The sequence below is a fragment of the Helicoverpa armigera genome, chromosome 13 (genome assembly GCF_030705265.1).
Source record: "Helicoverpa armigera isolate CAAS_96S chromosome 13, ASM3070526v1, whole genome shotgun sequence".
Classification (NCBI taxonomy): domain Eukaryota; kingdom Metazoa; phylum Arthropoda; class Insecta; order Lepidoptera; family Noctuidae; genus Helicoverpa; species Helicoverpa armigera.
The window spans coordinates 5,153,910-5,175,263 of NC_087132.1; the positions used below are offsets into that span (position 1 = coordinate 5,153,910).

A 21,354-nucleotide genomic window follows, 5' to 3' on the forward strand; every position below is an offset into this window, starting at 1 on the left:
ATTTCATCAACGACTTAATATAATTCTAACAGGATCTGGAAATTCGGTTTCAATGAATAAATGTAAGTTATGAGAAAGGACGATAAAGTTTGATCTTGAGTTTCTGATTGCCTGATTATTTATTAAATAGACTGAAGTTCCTAGAACGGAATGTATTTAGCTTCTGCTGGATTATTCTCGTATTAATTAAGGTAGGATCGTTGCGCTAATGTATTGTTCGTTTAAAGTCAGTACTATTTACAATTCTAATATAACTACTTACCTACTTAAGCATTTTACGTTCGGAAATGGCTATTCTGTTGGGGCCAGAATATAACAGTGTTAAGCAAGGAAGTTGTCCTATTGCATTATTTGTCCAGACTTTAGTGATGTATCATTTTCAATACAATTCTGTACGTTTAATTTTTTTTTGTTCCACAAGATGGTTTGCTACAAAACATCTAACAAGATAGTACGTACCTAATTATAAGTACAAACCTATAGGAACCTTTATCTACGGTCAGCAGCTTCAATCGCGTCGAAAAAATAAATGTCTTTTTAAGAGCCATTCTAGAGCTTCATCGATACGACTTCATTACTCGGATGGAAAAAATGCGAAACCAATTAAGTCCGTCCCAACATAAATGGTCGTAATATTGGGCTGGGAACATTAATTAAAATATACCGTTTTTGTTCCTCATAAAACAGATAGGTGAACCTGTTATGGAATAGCATCAGTTCGTATGGGAATAGTAACGAATGTAACAGAATGGAGATAGAACGTAAGTTGTACCGGTGTGGAAGCAAGCTGTACGAGTTCGTTTAACAAAGCCGTTCCGTGCCCCATGCGAATTAAAATCCCAACAATACCTTCGGGCAGGTGTTTTACGTGTGTTGTGTTTTATACCTATTATCCTGTAACATCCGTCCGGACCTACTTTTAGACCGTTTCATCTTACGCCCAAACGGGTCAGCGTAATTTATTACCTATTGTGCGGATATTTCATTTATCACGGTGAATTCAATTTACAGAACAATTAATCATTCCACAATACTTACTTGCCGACAGCGGACTGGTCGCCCGCCGCTGCCGCCGGAGACGGAGCCGCTGCGAAAAAACTTTTCATGCTCGAAATACAATAAAAATATCGTTTTCACACGTTCCTTACACGTACATCACACAACATTACCTATTTACTGAGGCATGTGAGTCGTCTTCACTGACATTAATTTGGACTTTCCTTGGTTAGCGCTCGAGGGAAGAAAATATTCAGAAAAGGTTGTGACTCAGCGTAATTAAAGAGCGGTTAGAATTATCCATTAATGAGCCAGTAGGACACTTGATTAAAGTAAGACCAAGACTGATAAAATAAATTATATTACTCAGAAAAAATCTCTTAAAAAGGTGAGCGGGACAATCAAAGGCCACGAAAAATTAATCTCAAAGAAAGAAATCAAGTCTGAGGGCAAGTTTTAGCAAAATTATAATATAAATCCTTAAACCGCTTAGGATTATAATTATCTGAAGTATGGTTACGTCAGAACCGGTAGAAATCCCGCGCTTTATATTCGGCGCGTATTATTAGTGAATAGAGTATGTTCTCGCATGTGTTATTTCAGTATACGTGTTCATTTTAAGCCGGTCGTTAGCATTCAGTTCGCTGCTGCGGAATTGAATTAGTCGTCGGCGTCTACCGTAACCTTAGGTACGCGCCGAGCCGACGGCGACGCCAGCTACGTTTGACATGACATGTCTGCCGTGATTGCGATCCCGCCACCAATTAGAACACACATACACCTTTTTAGAATGTTAACACACTGCCATGGGTTTCACGACTTGTTATTTTAATTAATGACATAATATATGATACAATGGATAGATTTTTTGTTATAATCTAGCCTCATTTTTGGTTTATTAATTTTCGAATTTACTTCGTGGTTTACTTTAATTAAAATGAGTGTTTCATATTGCTTAGATAAAATAATTATTCTTAAGCATACAACGTACAATCAAACTGCATTTAAATATAAATAAACTAGCTACACAGAAAATATAAAACTACGCGAGCTTGTACCACCACGAGAATATACCGTAATGCACTAATTAATATACCATTCAGAGTATCACATTTCAGTATTTAAAATGATTTACTTACCTGGGTTTACAATAAAAGGCAGTCGCACGAAGTTAGTCTTGATAATACTTTAAATTAAATATAATAATATTGTACTTAAATTTATTTAATTATTTATTTATAGAGAGTTGAGATAAAACAGCGCTGGAAGTGAATCAGCTTATTTAACTTAGCTAATTGAATCACGGCTAATCCGTTCATCTGGTTTCTGTAATAAAACAGCACAAGTTTCACACAGACGGTGCTCCTGAACATTAATTTTTCATCAATAAATGAAACAAACAAACCAGCTGTGACAGAAAAAGGTACGTTTGAAGTTTCCACACTTAAAAATATGTATCAACAATGTATGTAAGTAATACGATTATACCTCTATGTGATGATTTGATGTGCTACAATAAGAATTACCACGTTAAATAATATTAAATTCTAGTAGAAAAGTTAGTTACTCAGTGATTATTAATAGCTATAGAGTTTAAGAGGAAACTGTATAATTTTAATTCGGCAGATGTCGTCTCTCTTGTCTGGTATTTTTCGGCATTAATTGATTTATATAAGGATCGTTGAGCAAGTAATTTGTTTTATGAGATTTGAAAGTTCAATAACTCAATCAAACTGGCTGTTAGGACACGAACGAATCAAGCCCTGACTGGTATCAGTCGACGTTGTGAGTACCTAAGCGAGTTGGAGTACTCTATACAATAGAAACGGAAACTCCAATAACAATACGAAGAGCTCAGGCTTTTGTTTCATTAAAATATAAACAAATCAAATGCCGGTTACATTCATGCGGAATACGTATGGGTACATATTCAGTGAGCAGATATACGTTTATTTCATTTGACAAAGCTATTGAAATACAAACGGCCGCAGCAAGGAGTGGCTGCCTACGTCAACCAGAAGTGTCGTTAAGTGCTGGGGCCGTGCCGCCTCTGACAATTACCGCTACGAGCCTGTAATGACCCAGAGAGACCCTTATTAAAACTTGCTTCACCCCACTTCCACTAAGTAAAGTTTAAAGTAACGATGCATATTAATTGAAATATCGATGCCGTAGTTTGTGGCTATTACGTAACATCAAACGTACTCGGTGAATAATTTAATTTATAAATTATATAGTTCATACTTATTTGGTGGGATGGTTCTCTGAAAATAAAAGTTTTATTACTTGTCATATCTCTTATAAAAAATATGTCTTGAATTACCGCGTTTTCACGCATTTGGGAAATGGGACGAATTAATGTACGTGACGTTGTTAACTGTCAATAAAAAAAGATTCATTTAATACAACGTTTGAATACAAACATTGTTTTATTACGTGTGCTATAAAATAAAAAACTTCTTAAGCGTATAAATTGGGGGTGTGACATAAACAGAGCGGCTGGGTGATGCAGCTCCGTTTTATAGGTGTCATCGAATTGTGATCGTGAGCGCCATGTTTTATTGCACCCACTGCTTATTATTATCTCGTTTTACTGGCTCGTGGAACAGATATAACTTTGGCCAACAGGGCCAGGATAAAGTTTGATCGAACTCAGTGACCGCAAACGATTTGCTTGGGATCAATACAGAACAATAACTAAACCTTTAAAAAACATCTACCTATTGATTTTGTATTTGGAACTAATTGCGTGTATCGTATTTTAGTTAGTAGGTATAGAGCGTACATTGCTATTGGATTACAATAATCCGATTTAAGTAGTTTCATTCGTATCGTAACTTTATATCGACCTTTGGATCGGTTCGTAAATTAGTGGCTGCTAAGTACTCCGTGGCAATCTAGATGGAAAATTCCAAACTATTATTGGTAGATGTAATTTTTATAAAAGGATTGTATTGATATGTGCTCAATGAGAAAACATACTAACTGCTCAAGTATACATTATAGTACCAGAAAACAAAAACCGCAGTTAAGTCGTGAAACGTAAACAATCCCATATTTGCATACAGTGTAACTTGTCTCTGATGACTTAAAGTTAATGAAACAGTAAGTTAACTCGCACTTAATTAGAGGGCAAGTAATTAGGTGTATCTGTGCGGCGTGGTACGCGAGTGCGACTCGTATTTTGTATTATTATGCGAGATTAACGAAAAGCTGCACTCCGTTTCACTGCAACTAAACGACAAAGAGTTAACGTTATAACAGAGAGTTAACGTTAGGGGTATTTGTGAGTTAAATTATGTAAACAATATCCTTAAACACAATTGTACCAACCTCGCTTATGCTGAGAAGTTAAAACAGCCCTTTAATATGGAAAAAGATTTTGATATAATAGATAATAGATATACCTATAACAAGTAGTTTTAACAGCTATCAATATTGATACAAGATCGATTGTCGTAATGATGGTATGTACCTACCAAGAATGTTTGAGCGGTGATCAAAATATTGTGCAAAAAATAGTGCATCTAAAATAAATATAAACTAAAGTACAATAATATTTAGTATATTGGAAATACATACTAATGATAAGTACTGTTGAATATTGTGAGACCCACATTAAAATTAAATTAGGTATATTTTAGCCTTTGAACTGACTTCTTGCTTTTTCTCTGTTGTTCTTAAGATAACGTATATATCTATTATAATGCTTACTTAATCATTAGAAGGTTGGAATGCAGCAAACATATCAAGCTTTGCCAAATCCGTTGATATGGTAATACCTAGAATTTCACAAAGAAGGATAGAAAATCAAAAATTGGCCAAAAATATAGGCTACGTTACGACATTGCTAATGGGTGCGACGTTTCATAAAGGCTAATGCGCCTGCAGCCGACTCGCATATTAGGCTTTAGACTAAGAGATTTCAAATTTCCATGACAAAATTATTTTGTGTCTAACGTTGGTGGCTGCTTTTGGCTTTTAGTGTATCTTGCTGAAATAGCTTTACGCTGAACACTTTTTACGTAGTTACACATTTGCCAAAATTACTATATGACTCTGTTATAATACGAAAGTGGGTGTTTTTACTCCCACAGCACATATTTTGGATAATTGCTTTAGAAATAATAATATATGGCACCATACAGTAATACTAGTTAACCCACAAATAGGTAGAAAGCAATGAATTTTATATTCCCCAGATCCAAACATAATTTATAGATTCCTTGAATGAAACGAGTGGCCATTGTCCCTAACTAATTAATTATTCAGAACCAGTCAATACCAACGGAGAAGTACTTTGTACTACAAACCGGACCCTTATAAAGAGGAGTAATATTGACGAAATAACGTGCCATTCAAATCTTATAATACTTTTTCTATAGGTTATTTGGGTATATTGAATGTATATAGAATTATTTTAAAAGAGAATAATAGATACCTACAAAATATAAATATTTAGAAATTAAGATTCACTACACAAAATTGTTTAATTCTGTAAGTAAGTAACCTACTATGTATTATATACTTACGCCGCTGTATTATTTAAAAGTGATTGAAAGTGGCGTTAAAGGTCAGATACATACCTTACCTTATCTCATAACCTTAAAGTAGTCCAAAAATATACAAAGTATTATATAATAAGCTTCTATTTTATCCTCACATTGTTATTTTGTAAGCGTTGCCATTTGACCAACAACGCGTAGGTCTGTGATGTTATGAATGGACATGCTAACATCTATATTTAGACATTTTCCAGTGGGTACTTAGTCTATCTTTTCATCCAGCCATTCGCTTACTGACCACGGCTATTGTTCAGTGATTAATTGCTGGGAAAATTGAATCACCGTGATAAATGAAATATCAACACAATATGTAACAAATCGCTATAGTCCCGTCCTTCGATCGACGGCCAGCCGTGATTGTTTGATTACGAACGACACAGAAAGGAGCAAATTAACGATCGGACGGCAGCTCTTTGCGGTTCTCTAGACACACATTCTAAATTACAAAAAATCTTGCCGAGCTTTCTATTATTTTCTCTGTACTCTGTACATGGAGGATTTATTTACTCCTGCCTTGACCTCGTAATTTTTCTTGTTCATAAATACTCGACGACATTAATTAGTAGAACTAGTATAAACATTATCAAAATAAAAGTTAAAGCTCAAATCTCACTATAATGCGTAAAATAAAGCTTATATAAAGACAACAGATTTGTCCGCACCCAAATACGGAACATTCCCTTCGTCATGACAGTGCGATCAATCAATTTGATATGCTTTCGTATTTCTTGTAACAACATGATAGCATAAAATCCTTCGTAGTCGGATGATAAACAGAATATAAAATAATATTCATCGGATTATGATGTACCTATTGGAAATATACCTATGTTATGCTACTATATATTTTCCGAAGAGCGTCAATAGGCATATCAAAATAGTTAAGAAGAGTAGATAGGTACTTACACTATAAGTCATGCAGGAAGGTTGGTTTGAACTAATTTGGAGGCTAAAAACAGCGAAGTAATAATCTGTAAACGTCTAGATTTAAATATCTGTAAGCTGCTAAAATCGCCATGGCGTGCAGTGAAAGATAGCGCTGGCGGGCAGCTGTCTTATAGAAAGAGTAAAGACTATGCCTGTAACAGGGTAAACATTAGTTGATCAAATAATTATACTTTTCTGTGTCTATTGAAATTAAAATATCTTTCAGTGTTCTTTAACACACTAAATCTGATGATTGTGAATGTGGAATTTCAGTCAAATAGTGATATTAATCTTTATATTTATATTAGGCACTACTTTAGCTTGTATTTGAATACATAAACTGGCTAGTCCGAACTGATTGAACGCCGTATCCTAAACTAAAGCAATAAAAAAACCAGTTACTGCCGGAAAAGCCCTTTAACCCCGACCGACATGCAAGATAAACCCAATAAAAAGTTAAGGTCCCATTAAGATATCTTTTTTATTATTTTGGGTTCAGAATCACACACATACAATCATCTAGTTAAAACTTGCATGGTTTCAAATATACGCTGCCAGTATAAACTGTTTTTTGCAGTACCTGAAAAGTTATACTGGAATGTATGCCAACAACACGGTAAAGTGTATTCCGAACTGCGCTGATAAGCTACTTCGTGGTTTTTTTTCATTCCCAGATGAGTGCAGAAATTATTGTGTATTTCGGTATTATTTTCCACGTAGAAAGTTTTCCCGAGGTATCATTACAAGGAGGGTCGTTGTACGTTGAGAGTCGTATTTTAATAATGAATGGGTCGTGCATTAAAACCGTGACATTTAAGTTAGTTGGCAGCGGGTCGCGAGCGGGGCCCGGCCGCCGGCCCCGTCGCGCGTCGCTCTCGACCTCCGGACACCTTGATTATAACATAATTGAGTGCTTCCGGTGAACCAAGGAGCCTCCTTTACCTTCATAGAAAAAATGGAACATTGTTTTCAGTGAAGAGGTATGATCGAAACTGTGCTCCGTGAATCCAGCTATTTCAAATATCAAATGAAATATACATATTATTCCGAATCCACGGTCTCGTCTATGAAACCAACTTTTGGTATAATACTAAATCGTCTCGGTATTATGTTTATTCAAATAGGTATACCTACAATTTGCAAAGCGAGGTGATTTACCTTATTCAATTTATTGGCCGTTTATCTAATTTTATTGGTGGTTTTTCGTAAATAGATGATATCGTAGCAAAGTCATGGAATTGTTATTTTAATGTTCTATTTACTTAGTTTTTTTTTTCATCAAAATAAGTATAGTAAAATTTTGGTAGGTATATGAGTCTTAAAATGCACGTTAATGTGTGACTATAAAATATCCGTGTGAGTTTTAAAAATATTCCAGTGTGATAGTTTATTTGCAGAAACTTATCCGCTTTTTATACTTGTGGGTGGAAATGAAAAAGTTTAGCGAGTAGCGGCATCGCAGAGCCCCGAGCCACATCCGTTCTCAAATTCTTTGACTCAGGCTGGATCATATTTTTGGTTGGCTAAATTTGCGGCAATGAATCTTTTCAAAGTTTTGATTGTACACATTCGTTACCTCCAACCATTCGTCAACGCTAAAGAGTTCCAATCCATATAACTTTGCGGTCCAAAGAGTTAAGCTTCCAAGTACTTGGAAATTGAAATTTGTTACGGAATTAATGTGTCTTACACAAGTTTAAAAATATGAGTACGGAATGAAATTCACTCGTATTAATATCAAATGTGGCTTTGTTGTTATGTTGTTGACAGGTTCTCTGTGACTTACAAGTATTTTGTGTTTGTTATTTCAAGATACGCATTCTATTTTAGGTTATGGCCCGTAAGTCCCATTAACTTTGAGAAAACCAATACTTTATTACGTAAATAGATTTTAGTTTGAAAGAAAATATTTCATAGATACTGTAGCTAAGGTTCTTACTTAACTATTATAAGTACTATACAGGTACTATTGAAATAGCGTGAAGACTACGCAAAAGTTACAAAATAAATATTAAATTTTAGACCATTTTCACAAAAATTTGTAAAGGGGAGGGATAAAATATAATGATCCTCGCCCACTGTGAAGCTAATGAATACTTTTCTGATTAGCGTAATAAGCGCCGTCATTAAATAGCCACTCAAGTAGATGAGCCTAAATGTTGTACAACTTTGCCAAAGTTAAATTCGCTCTACAATCATGATTTATATTTCTTTAAAGAGGTACCTATTAAAACTTTTTTCAGATTGCAACTCCTTTAACACTTTCAATTCCAAGTGCAATAAATCAGAGCTAACCGCGGCAGCTTTCACGTTATGACTTCCTCGTAAAATTTACATTTAAAAGTTAATTTTCTCGCTCCCCAGCTTAGGGCAATTGTTAATCTTGGATCCGCTCGTATTGCCCTCGGTGTAAAAATTAAGAGCATTAGTGTAAGTTGCAGCGGCGCGGGCGGCGGCGGCGTGCGGCACTCTAACCCCCGACCACTGGCGCCTTTGCAACACTCATACACTGGTACGATTATTACCCCGACGCGGCGCGCCGGTGCGGATCCTATGTTTATCTTGTTTGTTTATTTTTGAGACTGTTTCCTCATAAAGTGAACATTAAACGGGTTCATGAACGTAGCTATACGACTATTGTCTAACTTTATAATTAAATTCAAGATATCTTGCGCTGCCAGCCGTATTATTTTGAACTAACGAAAGCTTATAACTTCATCTGTGTAGAGTTAAGATTTGAACAGAAAAGGCTACAAGAAGTACAAGATGTGATCGCATATGTATACTAATATCTTTTTACATTCATAACGTATTCAAATATGCCTATGTTAACATTGTTAACAGTTTCTATAATGAATGGCTACGCTATAAGTTATATTTTTAATTATGGGAGTAAACAGCTTTTACCTTTCACCATCTTTACTTGTGGTGTTTACGTTGGCGCAAGTCTTCTCTTAGAACCTGCTTGGTCTTTATACAGTAGCTTAGGCAGCGATTATCGTCGTCTTCGTTGTTTTCCACTTGAGCTCTCATTTATTCTTGCACATTCTGGCTGCAGCAAATGATCATACTATACCCGGGGGTCATGACCCTCCAAGCTGTCGGCTCGGCTAGCATAGCCGACAGCTAACAGACTAACAGGTGCTACTGTCTGATAGCTGCTAATTGGAGACTAAAGGATACATCGCGTGAAAATTAGTTCAGAGTTGAAGAGAAAGTACTTACGTCTTAAGTGAGCTTTGGGGATTTGGTAAGTCTTTTGTTTTGCAATATAAGTAAAGTGTTTCATTTAGAAAATAATACAAATATAACTGCTACGTACGACGGTTAGAAATAAGAACTCAAATATAATCTAGTAAAGACCAGAGAGAAATGTTATCACCATCACATCACATTCAACGAGGGCTTAAGAGATAGTTACAGACACGAAAAATTGTGTGACCAAACTGCATAAATATGCAGAATCTAGGTCGTTAACCGAGAAATCCGGTTACACAAAAGACTTGGTCGGGTGCAGAGTATTTCGTAGTCCGCAAACGAATTGCAAATGCGGCTAGAGCGCGAGTTTGCTCACCCAGTCGCCAAACAGAACGCACGCCCGCCCGATTCGCGTCCTCACCCGCTGAATCACAACACTAGCGACCAATAAATACACACACACGGTTCCGCACATCACTAATGCGAGTAACACCTAATTATATTCGCACCACTAATCGGTAATTAAATATTCTACCTGTTTATCACGTATTAACGCAACACTGGCTGGATTGATTGACTTGGAGCTTGCCGACATTATAATGAGCTCTAACTCTACTAAGTCAGTTTCAACGTTATTTTAACCTTTAGCTTTTCGGATTAGAAAATATTGTCGTTAAAGTAGTAACTTATATGAATAGTTCAATATTAGGTATGTTATCATAATTAGGGGTTCTGTTTTTTTATACTGTAGAATAAAACAAGAAATGAATAATATCATCAAGAACAAATTTATTTAGAATAAAGTTAATAAAATTGTGCTTTACCTGTAACGTACTAAAACATATTTTTATATAGGTACTTACAATAAATTTCATGTAACTGGTTATTTGCATTTTGATATAATTTTAGGTTACAATTTTGAAATGGGCAAGAATATTATGTTTGCGCAAGATTTAAACTTGGCTGTCCAGATTGGAACAATCTGCTCTTCAAGAGGTTTTACATGATAAAGAATATATTTAATCACTGAAGTTAAAAAATTATGTACAAAATGGTGCACTTTCAACTTTCATATTCAGTCTTTATTTCGTAGACTGAAGTACTAAACGAACATTATCTCGACAAATAACGAAGCTATGTACCTACTTAGTTTGTATTTAATCAATTTTGTTACGTGTCGCGCAGCAGTAAAAAGTGCCTGATTTATTTCTAAGAGACTGTGCAGACAATTCGCGACTCGTAGCTTTCTCGTTATTTAGGAACTTCTCATGTTTAACCTGAATTATATAAAAAGCGCAAAAGTTATACTAGAAGCGGACTTCAGAGATTTTTACCTGGAAGAGAATTATATGATTTTTCTTAGGGGAAATCTTTAGAGAATATTTCATACGGACTTCAACTTCAACCTTTTACCAGATTTTCCAAAAAACTGTAAAACTGGGGCCGAATTGGGATAAGAACTGCCCAGATCAGATTTTATAAGAGTTTTGTAATTATCTAGAAAACACAGAATTTCATTAATCAGAAATGAGTAAACCAGGTTATCTGAAAAAACATATAGGTAACTACACGAATTCATTTTGAATAGCGTGTTTTTCCCAATATGTTTTCAACACGCTATGTTGAAACGTAGGTAGGTAAATGAACATTTTCCCTTTAACTACAAGAATTAGTAATGTTCATTTGGCACCGTTCAACCCACGCGGGTAGCAAGCAGTGCCAGACTAAAGACAATAAAAGGAAATAGCAGGTACCTTGAGAAATCTAGTTAGATCCTTTGTTTCGGCAGCGTCCTAGACATTCGACAACCAGCCGAACTGATATTTATGAGATATACATCTTCACAAATAATATAATAAAATTATGTGCACTGTTGATCTTGTTGTCGTTAACATTCACCGTCATCGGTGGTGCATCTACGTGTAAATAGATATTTTTCCTTAAATAAAACGAATAAAAAAAACGCAGATAAAATTGCTTGGAAACATGGTATCTGTAGCAAAAATAAAATAGCAGGCAGCAAGAGAGGAGATTGTCAGCACAGGCACACTAGTGGAAATTCAAAATTCTGGATTAAAATTCGCACATTAATTAGTTGACGGGTGTTGAAAGTCGACGAAATAAAAAAATGGTGAAAATTGGCTCTTAGCACAGTTGTCCAACTCATTTTGCCGCTGGCTGTGTAACTAGGCAAATGCATCGTGCACAAATAGAAGCTTTAGAATTTCACAAATAGTTGGATAAACGCCATGGTTAAGCAGAATGTTTGTTCAGCCACACCTCTATAGATGCCTATGTGGGGATGTATTGTATGTGCTATATGCAATACCTACTGCAAATACCTTTGAAATGTGTGCATCTGACTGCCATACTAATTTAGATTTATTAACTATTGTTTGCAGCTCTAACACTATATATCTATTTGTCATTTAAATGTCCATGGACGTTAATCATGATATGTCTGTTTGTTTATACGTTTCTTCATACATTCATGTAAATTCACACTTAACAGGAATTTTAATAAAGTCCTTTGTTGTTGTATCCCGGCTATTAATATCTTTCATGAAAATTTTCGTTTCATGCTTAATACAGTTTCAATACAATAAACAGATTTTCCTTTTATTCGAAACAGTATTTCATTATTAATATTGGCCTCAATTAGAGGCGAGGCGACGCGAGGCGTGCGCCAGTGGCTGTCACCATAACCGAGCCGAGTTAACCGCCTCTCCGAGAGTAATTACACTGAACTTCATTTAACTTCCGCAGCTCAGTCCAAATACCAGTACCACTAAGCACTGTACTTACTTTACTTAGCCCGTAACAAAACGATGCAATTTTAAGTAACGGTCCGGCGGGATAAGTCGAAAGCGTATATAGCTTAATGTACTTATACAAGTAAACTTTTGTATGGAAGTGTAACATTCTTGCTGAATAGTTGTGAGTTAGTTAGCCGTGCCGGTACTGCTGCCAGGCATCGCAGTTATGTCGCCCTGCCTTATCAGTTCAATACATAGTTCAAGGTACATGACCTACTTACATAGCATTATTACATTTATAACTTTCTGACGAATGTTTGTGGGCTATAAAATGAACATTGATTTTCGTTTAGTTTTCCTCTTTATTTTTAACGAGGCATTAAAAATGGAAAAGCTGTTTTCTTTGTTATTTTGAGTAGGTGTCATATATTAATGAAATAAAGATTTTATGATCGTATATTTTTGAATCATGGGTTTTCGTTAACAAACCTTTCAATGTGGAATATAAATAGCCGTGCACCTTTCCTTCTCTGATATCGGCAGCCGTTAACGAACACTTTTTCAGAAATAAATTGAGCGGCAAGAGACGAAATATGTTTTCACCAGGAATATTAAAGAGCGATCGGGTGCCTGCTCTAAAATATTTAAAATAGAGTAGGTGTTTGCGTTCCCCGAGGAGCTACTTAACGATTTTGATACATAATAAGCATTCTATAACGTCTTTCACAAACACCGTCGGTGCTTCGTTCGTATTAGCTCCGTAATCTGGAGCCATGCCCCGAGGCTTTATTAGCCACATAGCGTGACGTAATTCGTTAGAGCCGCCGTACACGGACTGCTTCAAGCAGTTGAGACCGACTGCTTAAAGCCGCGACCGCGCAGTGAACTATAGTCATTCATTCGATGCCGTACACACGACTGCTCGAGCAGTCGCGACCGCTTCAAGCCGTCAACCGCATGATGAAATTCCATCGTGCCGTCGACCGCTCGCGAGCGGTTGCGAGGCATACACCGACTGCTCGAGCCGTTGACTGCGCTAGAGCAGTCGACAGCTCTCCGACTTCCCTCTCCCCCCGCCCTTTGCGGCCTCGCGGCGTCTGTTTTCTCATTTGCCGACTGTTTTTTGAAAATCAACTGCTCGAGCAGTTGGGTCGTAGCTCGAGCAGTCAACAACCGACAGCTCAAGCAGTCGACGCCGACCGCTCGAGCGGTCCGTGTATTTCACTCAGCCGCTAACTGCTCGAGCAGTCCGTGTACGGCGGCCCTCACTGTTAGAGCCGCCGTACACGGACTGCTTCAAGCAGTTGAGACCGACTGCTTAAAGCCGCGACCGCGCAGTGAACTATAGTCATTCATTCGCTGCCGTACACACGACTGCTCGAGCAGTCGTGACCGCTTCAAGCCGTCAACTGCATGATGAAATTCCATCGTGCCGTCGACCGCTCGCGAGCGGTTGCGAGGCATACACCGACTGCTCGAGCCGTTGACTGCGCTAGAGCAGTCGACAGCTCTCCGACTTCCCTCTCCCCCCCGCCCTTTGCGGCCTCGCGGCGTCTGTTTTCTCATTTGACTGCTCGAGCTGTTGGGTCGTAGCTCGAGCAGTCAACAACCGACAGCTCAAGCAGTCGACGCCGACCGCTCGAGCGGTCCGTGTATTTCACTCAGCCGCTAACTGCTCGAGCAGTCCGTGTACGGCGGCCCTTATAACGACGGAGTTAGACTTGCTAATATAAATAGCACACTTTTTCTTACCAGGTACATAATTAAGCGCCCATTTTCGTAGGCGCCCGTTTGAAGTTTTCGTGTTGTAACTAAATTGTATTAAACTAATCTTAAAGTTTTTAATTTTAAGTAGGTACTCAGGCGTAGTTTTGTTTGTGTTTGAATTTTTTTCTTGTATTCATTTAATTTTTGATAAAACAAACTGAATGTGGATATAATTATGGCACTTGTACGTATTTATTGCATTGAAAATTACCTGCATTGTATTGTATTTATTGCGTTGAATTATTTGTGACTATACATAAATAATTATGATTGGTTTCCAATACATGATCATCATTAATTTGCACCTATTGTTACGTTGAAAAGTCGTAACGAAATAGGTACTAACTAAATTTTCTATTGCAAATGGAGCAGAGGTTTGATACAATTCAATGGAGGTTTCAGAAAATCCTGTTACGGTAGTATGAATTAATGTTTGACTGAATATTGCATTTTTGACAAAATATCCCTGCATGTGGACGTGGTGGATTCAAGTTGTGCTTCAAAATAAGTTACGGACAATGCGGCGTCATGGTTTAGAGTTTTCAGAACAAGAGAATTTAAAAAATACATATGATTTGACAATTTGTTCATGAAATATTATGAAGATGCAACATATTTCCTAATGTCGGTACAAGTTTGGAAAATATAAACAAACGTTAGGAATCTACCTTGTTTGTGCAATATAAGTTGACATGGAGAGCGTGGCAACAACGTAAGAAGTATGGTATCGATATAATTTGCGTTGTCATGCCACTATTCCACAGGAATGGAATAAGGCTCTTGGAGCTCTCAGAGATCTGATGAATTGCCTCATAAATTGTAGCTTACGCTATCCTTCGCGCAAGTCGCGTCGGCTAACTCTGCTCATGCCTCAGAACATTTGGTGCCACTCCTAGAATAAGTTTATTTTTATAAGAATTTTAAATATGGAATTTCATTCTTGTTAAAATATGGTACTTGTTTAAGTATGATAGTTTTTTGTTTTTAATCTTAAACACATTTTAACATTTTTTTTCTACTTTATCTACTACCATTACAAAAGGACGATAAAAAGATTAAGAATAGAATATTCTTTATTGTACACCAAACATGAACCAAACAAACATGGAGATTAAGTTTACTTATTACAAGTAAGTTTATATAGTTTTAAGCAAACAAGTATGAACATTTTCTGTGTTTTTGTAGTATTCTGCTAATCTAAAACTATTCAAATGAAGTTTCGTTATTTCTAGTACATATTTCAATTTTCATTACCAGTAATTCAGCTAGACTGAAAACTAATATGAAGTGAGTACAAACGAGACCCGAATGAATTTCTAGAGCGGGGTACCTACAAATTCAATGAGGTTCAAAGTTATACCAAAGGTCAGTGCGCCTTAACTATGATCATAGTATCACAGAAAATTACACCATAGACAGGAAAATGGCAAGGATAACGAATACAAGGAAGTGGACCGCTAAGGGGATTCCGAGTATAAGATTTTTCTTTATATATACGAGGTACATTGTGTAGAGAGACTTACGTATGTACTTATCGAGTAGATAGACAAATGTAAGTAGCCCGTGCTCCGATTCGCAAAGTTTCTGTCGCAATTTCCTTTACTTATAGAGTACAAATCCGTATTTACCTTTATACATCCATGCAAATATTGCCCTTGTGTTTTGTTTTTAAGGTAAACCGTTGTATCAATTGGCCATGGATGTTAAACATTAAAAGGTGAACTGTGAACATTAATTTATTCCCCACTGTGACTGAAATTGCGAAATAATAAAAAGCATTTACAGCCAAAATAAAAATACGAAATTGGACTTGGAATAGTGTTTTCCTTAATATCTTACAAGTTTATGAAAGACGCTGCATTTTATGGTAACGCTATTTTGTATGTGCGGATGTTATTCTATCAACGTTTGCGTTTTCATTAGTATTCGTAATTTCCAGGTTGGGAAATTGCGGATCCGGCGAAGTCGTCGGCGCTGCACCGACTCGCGTCAGTGACGTCACAAGCAGGAGGCGGAAGGGTGAAGGGGGGGGGAGCAGGCACCTGACTGCTGCATGACGTACGGCTTGTTCATTAACTGCACTTGACTTCTCCGCAGTGTTAAGTTGTTATCTCACCTAAGGACTTGCCGTGTATCACATTAAGGAGACGCCGCTGAAGACGAATGCTTGGTGGAGAGCCCTGAATAAAATACGTCTGCAATATTAAAATGCATATTGCTTCTAGATTGAGCCTACTTATTTAAGAATGGTCATGAGCCACTTGAGCCACGCTTATCTTAATAACTTAAACTTTCCTTACAATTACACGAAGCCAAATAAAATATACCTAAGAGTCGAATAAATAGTTTTCTTTTTACAAGTAAATACCTAGTGGTAGTAAAACACAATAATGATAGATATAATATTCCTTGAATTAATTAACAATGTTCGATACACTAACATTTATTTTAAGACTCATCCAATTTGGACAGAAATTCATTCCATGCCTTAGGCGATCATAAAACAAAGGTTAGTTACAGATAGATTTGCAGTGGCCCAATCAATTTCTTACTTTTGTCCAAAAAGTTTTGTAAGAAAAATAGTCCTTATCAATTACAAAGTTTAACGTCTGTCCAATCAAAGATAGTCTTGAAATCTTCCTTCCAGTTTATATTTAATTTGCTGAAACTGAAAAGTCAATACATAAATTGTTTAAAGCCTGTGTATAAGTGAAACATAATGAAAGCGTTTTAGATGTTCCACACAATACAAATATAATGTACGCACTTGTATTGCAAATTAATTTGATCGTTAAAACAGACAACATATTTTCGTTAACGCTGTCAAAGCGTTCGGGAGTGACATTTTCTAATTAACGCAAAATTGATCTGTTATAAATCTGTGGAGCGGACGGCGCGCCCGTATTTATGAAATCATTTTAGCTGACGGAAGGCTAAGCATGTTTTCACAAATTATGCCCAACTTTATGCATAGCACTCAAGGCCTGAGCTGTTTTAATGGGCTGTCGCTTTTAATTTATTTTTATTATAATCTCTAAAGACTCGGTTTATGTCTCCGAGATATACGAGTTTTTACAACAGCCCGATGTTGTGGCATTTTCTGGATATTACGGGTGCGGCTTTTTCTGCGAAACTTGGGTAATTAGTGCTATATCTACCTATTCAGATTCTATAAATTTTCCTTATAATTCAAATGTGCCTACCGACTTCGTAATACATAATGGGTACCTATGTAAAAACATAATCCGAACCTCGCACATATATTTTAGAGAACATATTTCGTAATGTAGGTGTCTAATTATCTGTAGGCGGGTGGTGTTAAAGATATTTTGGTAATAAATTAGCGGAGACCCTTTGTATAGGACAGCCAGCCCCGGGTCTTTGGTCGAGGGGCGATAATAGGATCCCTGTCATCATACGTGCGTCGCTTATGCGTTATTACCTGTTGAACATTAACCGTATATAAAATAATATCTGACGACAGCAGAGAATTACGTTCATGTAAAGACGGGCTACGTATACATAAGATATATCTTTTATATTCAGTAGATTTACTATAATCTTTTAGTGGAATACCTTCAATCGAAATCCCGCATTGAAATCATTCCCGTAAAAAGTATCTACCATAATACTTTTGATCTTTTGAAATGTTGATTTAAAAAAAAAGAAACATCCTTTCAACAGATTTAGTGTTTGAAATTCGGATGACATTTTTATTAAGCACACGTTTCAAAAACTATTTTCGATATTCTATTTCGATCCACATTGAAAGTGAATATTGTAAGCTTTCGATTGACATATCCATTTTTTTTGAAAGGATAAGTTACACGCTCTGAATCAACTGTAGCTGTATATAATATAGTATTGTACAATACATGAGTCATGTAGAAATTAACGAAGTGCTCGTATATTTCGCATCGTTCGCAGCAACACGACGCAGGATATTACACCAGCGTTCATCAAATGCGTCTTCCTGTATACAGTAATATAGTACAAACGTTGATGTATGTCTATGGCTATCATAATAAAACAATGCATCACTCCTATGGTAATAGGTTGAGTCATGAGTTAATATTATGCAGCTATTGTACAATAGCGCCTGATACAATATCAATTGTAAGAACCAAGCCAAGCGCGATTTTGCTTTCAATGGTCTCGTTCATAATATCAAAACATAACTATATAAATCTACGCTTGTGTTACAATAAATGACCATAGCTCGTTTATTTATATGATATTTAAAGCGGGTAATAAAGTCCGATTTCAATTATGTTCCGAATCAAAACCCATAAGAAAGTCATTGGAACGAAATGATTCGAAAGATAAGATAGATCTATTATTATAGATCCAGATGATGGATGTTGTCATAAAAGCCACGTTGACATCGTGTTGTACACCGTCGAAGCATATTTAAGTTTATAGCTACTGAAAAGCATGAAATAAAACATACCGTTTAAAACACTAAAATAAAGGTACTCTTAATAGTGTTCAATAACTAGAAAAATAATCCGTTAAATACTGTCAGATATTTAACAAAAAAATATATAAAAAGAAGAAAGAAGTCTCTCTAAATACTGACTATTTAATTTAGGCGGGTTTGGATTTACGCATTGACATTGCTTTACCTGTAAATATTATACTTAGAACTCAGATAAATCAATAGCTGTCTTCTTTTGTTTTTTTATGCTTTTCAGTTAAAGCTCAAGAGATCAGAAAATGTGTGTTATTTGCGAAGTGCAAATATGTATGTTTATTTTTACACGCTTTTATGTTTTAAAATGGTATTGATGTTGGCCACTGATGCGGTGCGCTGTGTTTGCGTGAATTAGTAAATAGTAAAACCAAATAGATTTGAATAGCTCATACATTTTAGATAGTTATGAACGACCTATCAATCAACACCATGTATTCTGATTTTGTTTGCATGTATCTACATGCTATTATATAATATTTTAATACACAGTATACAATATGTTTAGTATAAAATAAAGATATTAGTTTTAACAGTTCATAACTATTACTTCTCTTTGACCATATTTGTTTAGATACTTATCAGCTTCTTGGAAATAATGCTCAGCAGTGCATTGGTTTATCTGTTTATAATAAGCCTGCAAATAATATGTATGATAGCTGGAGCGAATAAACATTAAGTGTTGGTTACATTTTCCTTCCACGTTGTGATCTCCACCATTTTAAAATTGAGTTAAACTGATGAGACATAAATCAAGTTATGCAGTCAGAAAGTTGGCACTTAGCGAATGCAAAGTGTCTGTCTAGTGTCTAGTAATCGAGCCGGGTGTGGAAGCAATGTTGGAGTACTTGTAACGTTGTACGTTATATTTTGAATATTTAAAAATACTAGACTTGCGTGAGCCGATGACGGGTGACGGAAACCGGTTCGGCGAACTATCCCTCCTATGAGGCGACGCGAGCAGAGCCGGCGGTCAATCGCGAGACGGGCACTAGCACGACGCCGCGAGCCGATACAGTCTACTACTACTACTGGTCTATGTACATTTTTAACTCGCGATTTTATTGCAAATAAATTAACCTTTAATAAACTATTGTGCTTTTAAAATAACTTTTAAAGTCAGTGTATACCCCAGATCGGGTGAGTGTTGCAAAATATTACTTATTATGTGCATCTAGAAAAGTTATACGTGAGTACGTGACGTGTCGTAGAATGACTTGCTAATTTCATTGTGCATTCATTATGTTATATCATGCTACGATCACGCCTTTGTTGCTGTTCTTGTGGAATATTACCTATGGCCTATGTACTTATTTCCATAACGCTTTTAAAAAAAATATCATGTGGTATTTGACCTTACATGACCGGTGCACTTAGACCGTGTCATGAGGGCCACGCCCTACAATTATTTTTCCATATTCTTCTTTTCAAATAATTTCTTATAGTGACTACCTATTTATTAATTTCATTAACTTCATTTAAAATAGTGCTTTGCTTTTTAAATCATGCAAATACTTTCACCCTCATCACTTGCATTCAGATTACATTTTGGTTAGCTGTACTATAATTTGTCACGCTGCCTAGGCTGCCTCATCTCGATGCTATTTAGTGCTTGATCACTGCTTTCCATCTAGTTAGGTAGTGAGTAAGTGGAAATCGGGATGTTGCAGTCGTGGCTGGAATATAACCGGACCGTAACTAAGACGGAACATAACGGACATTCCAGGGTTCAAGTAACTGACTACCTCCAGTGCACCTACCGTAGTGCACCTACCCTAAGTGCACCTACCTACGCGCTTGTCTACCTACGTGCCTGTGTCTACCTACGCGCCTGTGTCTACCTACGTGCCTGTGCCTACCTACGTGCCGCGCCTATCTACGTGTCCTGCATCTACCTGCGCGTCCGGCATCTACTAGCGCGCTGCACACTTACCCCGCCTGACCGCTGCCGAGCTGCCTGACTATACAGGGTAGTAGTGTTCTATAGCGGGCCAGAACTTAACGCGTGCTCGATTATTCTAAACCCACTCCCGGCTCGGCCGATCTTTTTGTACAATATAGACTTATACCAATTACTAAATTCCTTTTTATTTTTCTACCTACTAGGGTACCTACCACTAACCAAAACGTTACATACTTAAGAAGTTCTTAACCATTAAATATACCGATGTAGTGCTCTCATGCAACCACATCAAATCATTATTACTTACTGTGAGCAAACAACGTGTATTCTGAGAAGCGATGGGGTCAAGCATAAGGTTTCAACTCATTTAAATGCTAGATAACTTATCAAAATATTGTCTGCTTGTCTTAAAATCACGGACCATTGTTACATTATTTAAAAGACTGAACAAAAACAATTTATCCAGACGTATAAACAGTCTAGGGATCTTTTAATGTTTTGAATAGCATCAAGCGAAAAGAAAAGTCGTTTGTCTTCAACTAATTAGTGTCAGGTAAACTAGTCTGGAGAAAACAACGTGAGTTTAAGTTTTTGTGGATAAAAGAAAAGGCTGGATTGATCGCTGGGCTTAAAACATAATTTGTTAATGTAGGTGCGCAAGTTTGTAAACACGGTCGGCTGGTCGGCAATTGTCGGCCATCATTCGGCAATCAACCTCGCTAAATGAAGATTTCCTGTTGTTGTAAGGTCTCTTGTTGGCCACTGCTGACA

At 36.6% G+C, this 21,354-nt stretch overlaps 1 long non-coding RNA gene across 1 annotated transcript in view; it reads right to left on the bottom strand.

Moving 5' to 3' along the window:
* The window catches only part of LOC135117697 (uncharacterized), a 192,517-nt gene that overhangs the window by 128,390 nt on the left and 42,773 nt on the right, over positions 1–21,354 (bottom strand). The window lies entirely within an intron of this gene.